Source organism: Dipteris shenzhenensis, chromosome 6 (assembly GCF_047967505.1).
Source record: "Dipteris shenzhenensis isolate YYH24624 ecotype China chromosome 6, Dip_SZ_1.0, whole genome shotgun sequence".
Lineage (NCBI taxonomy): Eukaryota > Viridiplantae > Streptophyta > Polypodiopsida > Gleicheniales > Dipteridaceae > Dipteris > Dipteris shenzhenensis.
Window position 1 is genome coordinate 25,175,643 of NC_141601.1, and position 8,614 is coordinate 25,184,256.

Genomic DNA, 8,614 nt, shown 5'->3' on the forward strand with positions numbered 1-8,614 from the left:
AAGCCGGTTGAGGGACCAGTAAAGACAAATACCACCGTTGGGGTGAAAAGGAAAATAACTCCAATGGCAGCCCGGGCTTGGTCAAAGTCCTCGTTGACCCCTGAACAAAAAGAGAAAGCTAGAAAAGAAGGATTGTGCTTCGGCTGCCTTCAGCGACATCAGTGGAAGGATTGTCCACTGAATAAAGATCGTCGCACGGCTAGTATGATAATATCTGAATGCGACGTGGAAATGCAGGAGAGTCCCAGTGCGGAACATATGCAGATGCAACTGGCGGGACCTTCTCAGAGGTTAGTACCTTGTTTGTTGTGTGTATCTGTTGCTAAGTTAGTGACGAGTGCACCTGATAACATCCTATCTAAGCCCGCAGCAACGGGGTATACAGCCTTCAATGATACGGAGTTAATTAAAATGAAAGGGCAAGTGGCCAGTCATGATGTCATTGTGTTGTTTGACTCAGCGTCAACTCACAATGTGATTAACTCCAAGCTCGTGAAGAGGCTGAAATTAAAGACAAGTCCATCTGACTATGCGTACACAGTCAGGATGGCAGACGGAAGTTCAACTAAAGTATGGGACCAAAGGGTTACCCAGTTGGAGCTTCGGATTCAGGACTATGCTGAGAAGCTTGATTTTGAAATGACCAAGCTTGCTCATGCAGATATAGCCCTGGGAATGGCGTGGCATTCTAGTAAGAATCCAGCCATTGATTGGAAAAAGCACATATATCAATTCAAGATGAATGATGTGCTTTATGTCTTGCGAGGTGAAAAAGATATACCTCAGGGACCATTGGTTTCCGTGATGGAAATCAGAAAGGCTCAAGTAGAGTTTTTGTACCTTTGCACCGCATCGGTAGAGTCGATGGATGATTCTTCGACTAGCACTGATGTTACGCAAAGTGGTGAGATGGCCAAGCTGGCTAATCTTATAACAGAGGAGTTCTCTGAATGTTTTAGGGATGAACTACCTTATGGGTTACCTCCAGAGCGGAAAGTTCAACATAAGATTGAACTAATCCCGGGGGCAGAACCTGTAAATAGACCTCCCTATAGAATGAGTTTTACGGAAGAAGCGGAGGTGCGTAGACAACTGGAAGAATACCTCAAGCTGGGGCAGATTCAACCAAGTTTCTCACCTTTTGCTTCGCCAGTGATATTAAAGAGGAAAAAGGATGATACGTTTCGCCTCTGTATAGATTACAGAGCATTGAATAATATCACTGTTAAGCACAGGTATCCGATGGCTCGGATTGATGATTTGCTAGATGCATTATATGGAGCCGTGATTTTTAGCAAGATAGATCTTAAGTGCGGCTATCATCAGATCCGGATTAGAGCCGAGGATGTGCATAAAACCGCTTTTAGAAGCAGGTTTGGTCATTATGAGTTTTTGGTAATGCCCTTCGGACTTACCAATGCTCCAGCGACCTTCGTCATGCTTATGAACGATTTACTACGTCCGTATATCGGAAAGTTCGTAGTACATTTTATTGACGATATCTTGATATTCAGTAAAAGTGTTACTGAGCATCGTGAACACTTAAGAATAGTGTTCAGTACTTTGAGGAAAGCCAGTCTTTACGTGAATAAAAAGAAAACTATACTGTGTATGGTTAGGCTTGAGTATTTAGGGTTCATAATTACTCCACAGGGGGTAGAAATGGATCCGAAGAAAGTGGCTACGATACTAACTTGGCCAATCCCTCAGAGTCTGACCGCGTTGCGATCATTCTTGGGATTTGTCCAGTTTTATAGAAGGCATATCAAAGGATATTCCGGAATAGTATCGCCCTTGACTGATCTGACCTCAGATAAAGTACCTTTTATTTGGAGACAGAATCAACAAGAAAGTTTTAACACCATAAAACAAGCTGTGGTCTCAGGACCGGTGTTAAAAATAGTTGATCCCCAGAAACCATTGTTCCTAGAAACCGATGCAAGTGGCATTGCGGTAGGAGCAGTTCTCCTTCAAGAGGGAAGGCCAGTAGCCTTTGAAAGCAAGAAGCTTTCTCCCTCTCAAAGGAATTGGCCAACTCATGAATTGGAGTTGTATGCTGTTATCCATGCTTTAAAAACATGGAGGCATTATCTGTATGGTTCAGAGTTTTATGTGATGTAGATCATGATACTCTGAAACATTTTTGTAAACAACCTGACTTGAGGGGCCGCCAAGCTAGGTGGGCAGAGCTCATGCAGGAGTTTAATCTAACGATTCGGTACCGAAGAGGAAAAGACAATAAGGTAGCTGATGCGTTGTCTCGCATTATGCACAACCTGAGTTTCACGGTATTAGAGAGTGCTCTAATGACCGAGATAAAAGAAACTCAGAAAGTGGACGAGTTTGTCCAGAGCTTATGGCCTAAGGCTCATGTGTTAAAACCCGGGGAAAGTGAAAAGGATGACCTGGCATCCAGAAAAGGCCAAACTTATGCAAGATATACCATAAGGGATGGTATGCTAGTTAGAAATGGCAAGGTTGTAGTACCTGGTCAGAATGATCTCAGGCAGAGAGTCATTCGACAATGCCATGATAGCCCGTGTGCGGGACATCCAGGAGTCGAGAAGACATATGATCTCGTGAAGCGAGATTTCTTTTGGCCAAAGATGAAAAAGCATATTCATGAATATGTGACACGGTGTTTCTCGTGTCAGGTAAGTAAGGCCGAGCGGGTGAAGCCACCCGGACTTTTACAGCCCTTGGAAATACCACTAAGTAAGTGGGAGAGCATTTCCATGGATTTTATTGTAGGACTACCTGCAACACAAGGAGGGTATAATTCTATCCTTGTGGTGGTTGATCGTCTAACCAAGATGGCTCACTTCATTCCGACTAGAGAGTCTATTAGTGCCCCGCAAGTAGCGGATTTGTTTATTAGACATATATTTCGTCTGCATGGATTGCCTAGATCCATAGTGTCAGACAGAGATGTCAGGTTTACCGGTCACTTTTGGACAGCGGTATTTGAGACACTAAGGACGGAGTTGGGAATGAGTAGTGGGGATCATCCTGAGACGGATGGTCAGACAGAGAGAGTCAACCAAACTTTAGAGGATATGCTGAGGGCATATGTATCATTGAGGCAACATACATGGGACAAGTGGTTGCCATTGTTGGAATTTGCCTACAATGATCGAAAACATTCATCTACTGGGTTCAGTCCGTTTGAACTGAACTATGGTTATAGACCAGCCAATCCAACTATAGTTGGAGTACCTCAGAAAGTGCCTAGTGCCGCGAACTTTGTAGTTCAGATGCGGGAGATGCTAGCACTTGCGAGAGCTAACATCCGCCAGGCTATGGATAGAGCCAAGGTGTATGCGGATGAAAATCGGTCTATAAGAGTATTTGAAGAAGGAGAAAAAGTTTTTCTCAGAATTCCTTCGCACTCGAAGTCGTTGACTTCAGGAGAGTGTGCTAAGTTATCACCTCGATACTGTGGGCCGTGGTTAATTCTAAAGAGAATAGGCAGTGTAGCCTATAAATTAGAATTGCCACAGGGGTGTAAGGTGCACCCGGTTTTTCATGTTTCACGTTTAAAGAAATTTTTACATACTGGTGACTCACTAATCGAAGGTGTGGTTTTGTTTCAGGAGATAGAGGATATTGCAAGGCGCAAACCAACAAGAATCCTGGACCGAGGAACAATGCAAATACGAAATCGGAAGATACCCACGGTGTTGGTTGCATGGCATGGTCAGCCTCTATCCGAAGCTACCTGGGAATCCGTATATCAGTTGCGGAGAGTGTTCCCAGACTTTATCATCGAGGACGCTGATGTCTGAAGAGGGAAGGAATGTTACGCTCTAGCCGAGGTAGCATGACCTCGGAAGAATCAGTCGACATTTCCCTTATAGGATCTATCTTTGTAATATATGTGTTTGCGCTTTATGTAAATGATCGGGAGGGATTAATGTCAAGGTCCTAGGTGAGGGCTGATAGCACCAGACTAGATAGGTCTGAGACCAAGGGCCTAGTGCAAAGAATGTGCCTAGGGGCAAGGAATTAAATGCATCCCAAGAGAGGGGTGAAATGTTGCATTAGGAAGGCCCTATATGGATGACATGTGGCATCTAGATCTATCTAGGGATTTGGGGTCTGTCAAGGTTAGTGAGAGAATTGAAGAATGGGGATTTTTACGTGATTTCGATATAGCTCTCTCTCTCTCTCTCTCTCTCGCTGGGAAGCCTTGGTAGAATTGGCTGGGTGGATAATCGTGGTGCTACTCCCGTGATCAGTAAGTAGAGGCTAGGATAGAGAAATCAGGTTACAACTGTAATCATCATGTCTATTATGCTCCACAAACTGAGGAGCACATCAGAACACAGGTTCCACAAATGCTGGGGGAAAGCTTCCGGAAAATCTATTCAGAGGGATGTTCCAGATTTGTAAAGGTGGCACGGCGCTATGTCATGATCTGCACATGAAATTAGGGATTCTATCACTCGTTTCCTAAGCCTGCTTTGGCAGGCAGCACCTCCCCCAGCCTTTATGAATGCCTCTGATGTTGCTGAGTACTGCCTCCATGCTCCGCTTCAGCCCTCTCCTTATGATACAGCTTGTGTTGCCAGCCAGACACTCGAGCTTCTCTTGCTATAGTGTGGTTTGTGCTTGGCTCTCGTAGGCAACCTGCTCAGCCTCAATTGTGCCTGCCTCTAGTAGTGGTCCACACACATACTCGCGCAATATCTCTGCTTTTTACTGCCGAGCTCTCTTTCGCAGGATGGACTTTCTAAACCTTTTACCACACTGGCACTTTTAGAAGTCTTCAGCTTGACTAAAAAAGAGTGCTACCACAGTAGCAAACATACATGGTGCATGGTCTACCAAAGATCAACAAATGGAAATTTTGTAAAGGATGTGTGTACGGCAAATAGCATGTAAGGAACCAACAAGGATGTGTGCATATGGCAAGTAGCATTTAGGGAACCAACAAGGATTTTGAAGTTACTACTTGCCCGAATATTTAATAAATATTCCTTTATCTCTAACCAAGAGGAAGAAAATACAATTTGTTTTGAGCTATTCTCTATTGACAATACAAAAGTGGGAACTTCTAGATCTCATATTTTTATGCCGAAAGAAAAGAAAATTTGTCTCGAGTTGTTCTCTAATAATAATACAATGTCATTGGAAAGTAGATTTCATATTTTCCAATATGACTCTGTTGTTGTATTGACTTGTTCTCTATTAAGACTACAAAAGTAAGTGGAAGTACATCATTAGGAAGCATTCATTGGTAAATGATTTTATTCTATTGCTCCTTCATTTTATAGAACATAATTATAATCTCTATTATGTTAAGAGCTTGTAGGTACAGTAGGAGCTTTAGCATGCTAGCAAAAGGTTCTTTACACCGGCATAAGCAGAGATGCACACACATATTGGCATCCATAATGCTTACTCAACTTTGTATAGCTGCAGAAACAAATTCCAAATTTGTGCGTAATTTGTTGAGGATAATAAAGAAAACAGTATGCATAATTTGTCGAGGATCAACAAAATAAATAAAACAATATGCTTCGGATTTGATGAGTGCTTTAACACCAAAACAGTCTCTTTACAGTGGCATAAGCGGGAATACACAAAGAGCACATATCGACACACACTGGTTCCTAACATGATGGACAAATTTGTATGTTTCCAAATGTTTAAACGGTACATCAAAACAACTACATAAGAGCTTAGCAAACTCACACCCATCCCCAACTCGCAGTAAAGTCCCAAAAAACTTACCCAAAGGGATCTTGTGAAAGCACTAAGGAATTTGCAGCAATCTCAGCCAGGAGTCGTTGCCTTTGTACTCCAGTCGAAAAATCAATACATCGTTGCAGCACACAGCAACCATGACGGTGCGTAGCAATCTCCACACAATGAGATGCAGCAGCCTCAAAAATAAACTGCATCACATTCGGATGCTTTGAAAGTGATTTTGACTCCCTTAAAATGAAACAGATCAATATCTTAAGGCACTACTGCAATGAAACCTATACCTGGCTATCATCATTACTGAGACGCTGCAAGCAGCGCTGGATAACATGATTTCCATTCAGATCCTTGATCAAGGTCACAACTCCATAGCTTAGAGAGGTTATCACCATGGACACCTGCTGATGAGACTTCAATGTTTCAATCAGCTTCTGTACAGCACGCGTACTGTGTCACAAACAGCACAAATCAGCTATGAAGCAGGTTTTCAAAGAGTAGCTCTTTCATGCAGCACATGAGAGCCTACTTTCCAAAACTTGAATAGCCTACAGTTGGAACGAAGAGAAGTTCAAAAAAACATAAGAAAATAGGGAATAGATATACCCATGCATATTAAGAGAAACATTGATCAATTCTCCTTTATTAGTCACTGAGCTTAAAATTTCCAGCCTCTGATCTTCAGTGCACACATCCAAGAGCTTCTGGATGAGGTAATTGCCAAATGGGTCTATCATAAGCTCAATTATATGGTCAATTATTTCTACAAAGATCTTCTGTACATCCTCTGGCCTGCCTTCATCAAACTTCCTTTGCAAAAACCGGCACCCATGCTGATCTTTAGCAATAGAGTAAATGCGTCCTTCAACCTCTTCTAAGGAGCTATACTTAAGTTGCGGTTGAAGTCCATCGACAGGGGGGAATGAATCAGCTTGCAGAGGGTCAACAGCTGCCCCTCTAAACTGCTGCCGCCCCAATCTGATAGAAAGAGACTGGACGGAATGATCACCATTTTCATGTGCATAAACTTTCCGGTGCCCATTGATAGGTAGCTCTTTCTTTGCACCCACAGACTGCATAAGAGAAGCAGGTACTGCTCTAGGGCTTCTCCTTGATAGAATTTTGACAGGCGCAGCCTCCTGGGGTGTCAGAGTGGAATCATTTCTGAATGGCACTGAGCTCAACTGGAAATACCTATTCCCTGCCTGCAAATGGATGCAAGGACAACTTTCACCTCCGCTACAAAACCCTTGAGTAGAAAAGGTGCAATGATTTTCACAGTTTTCAAGCTGATGAGCTAACTGAGGATAACCAATTCCCACTGCATTGCCCTGGCAAAGAGGCAACGTCCAATCTGTTGCATTTACGCAGTATCCAGAATGCAAAGGTTTGTAGGCCTGTTGTTTCCCTGAATAATATGATGGAAGACCATGATTGTGGTTAGCCATTTGAGAGTAAGGGTTAGCATTATTCGATAGACATCCAACTGCCTGGGAATAATGGAAGAGGATTTCTTGCAATCTATGCCTTTCCTCCTCTTTTCTCTGCCAAATCAGCTGCATTTTGTGCACCTGCTGGGCTTGAAGAAAGCATGCCACCTGGGAATTTTGAGACACCGCTTGTTCTATTCCAAGAGAGGGGGAAGAAAATTCCATAGAAGGATCCACTTGCTGAGGGCAAGAATGCAAGCCCTGGAGAGAAGCAGGCAGAAGAAGAGCCTTCTTCTGATTCACAGTCTCACTACAATTGATCTGACTTCGTCTGTCATCAGCCATATCCAAGCTGTCCTCATCATTGGAACATGCATTGAAATTTGTATCATTAGTGTATGCACAATGTCCTAAGACACCATCTGCAGATTCTGGATCCCACCACCTATTGTTTAACCCCTTGGAAATTAACATAGGCGTCCAATTCTTTTCGCGGGGGCTGAGAATTAACGTCACCATTCAGACCTTTGCCGTTAGCATAAGCATAGGAATTTGATCCACTTCCATTAGCATCCGAAGTGCTGCCTGTGCTTTTGGCACTCGAGCTTGATCCATTCACATACCCATCCTGCCTCACACTCTTGGAAAAAGCACCAAGGCATCCAGTTCTCGAATAGACGTTGGAATCAGACAAACCTTGTCTCAAAAGTTTGTGAGGTGTATGATCAACTGCTGAAGTGTCACTCCTTGACTGCTGGGATATCTGCCCTGTAAAAAAATCGAAAGGGTATCCTCCTGCTAAAAATGTGCAAGGTGCTGTAGATGTATCCATGTTTGAACTTAGGGGAACCTGAACTGAGACTCCTGTCTGCTTGAACAGACCATTCGAGTCTCCAGTGCCTTCCTTGGCTGCCGAACTTCCATTATCTGTCATGCCAGTCCCATTTGCCTTAGCCGAGTGCCTGACATTCTTGGGAGAAGTTGCAACGTCGAAATTCAAATTCACAAATGCAGAGGTCAGGGATATCTCCGGCGACTGATGTGCAGCTGAGACCACTTGGTTTTCTGCAGAACCAAGGGACACTGACGGTTCCCGTTCCCACAGCACCAGTGGTTTGGATTCATGCATGTTAGCTGAACCATTTGAAACACCTTCCTTCGCACTGATTGACGCCATTCCAGAATAAAACGGAGCGACCTCCTTCCCTCCTCGCAGCTCGAGCTGCCCAGCTGCCTTGAAAACCTGGAAAAGTTCCCCATAGGCCTCGGTGTTCAAAGGTGAAATTTGCTCGACTGCGAATTGGGACGCGATCTCATCTGTAATCGTGGCCGACGCTAGATCGGATCCCTCTGAGGGGGTGGGAAAAGACGTAGCGTGGGGGATCTCTCCTAAAAGCTTCTCAAACTCCTCGTCCTCTTGCTCCATCTTGCCATGTGGACAGTTCCCAATCCAATCCTCAACCGAAACAAAACCGCTA

The 8,614-nt window shown here is 43.8% G+C and overlaps 1 pseudogene across 1 annotated transcript in view; it reads right to left on the reverse strand.

Moving 5' to 3' along the window:
- Positions 1–8,607, reverse strand: part of LOC147900966 (uncharacterized) — a 46,869-nt pseudogene extending 38,262 nt beyond the window's left edge. Inside the window, exons 1-3 of the transcript XR_015541174.1 lie at positions 6,313–8,607; positions 5,994–6,156; positions 5,737–5,900 (exon numbers count right to left, since the gene is read on the reverse strand). The product of XR_015541174.1 is annotated as an uncharacterized LOC147900966 (transcript). The remainder of the gene's footprint in view (positions 1–5,736; positions 5,901–5,993; positions 6,157–6,312) is intronic.
- Between the last annotated feature and the right edge of the window lie 7 nt (positions 8,608–8,614).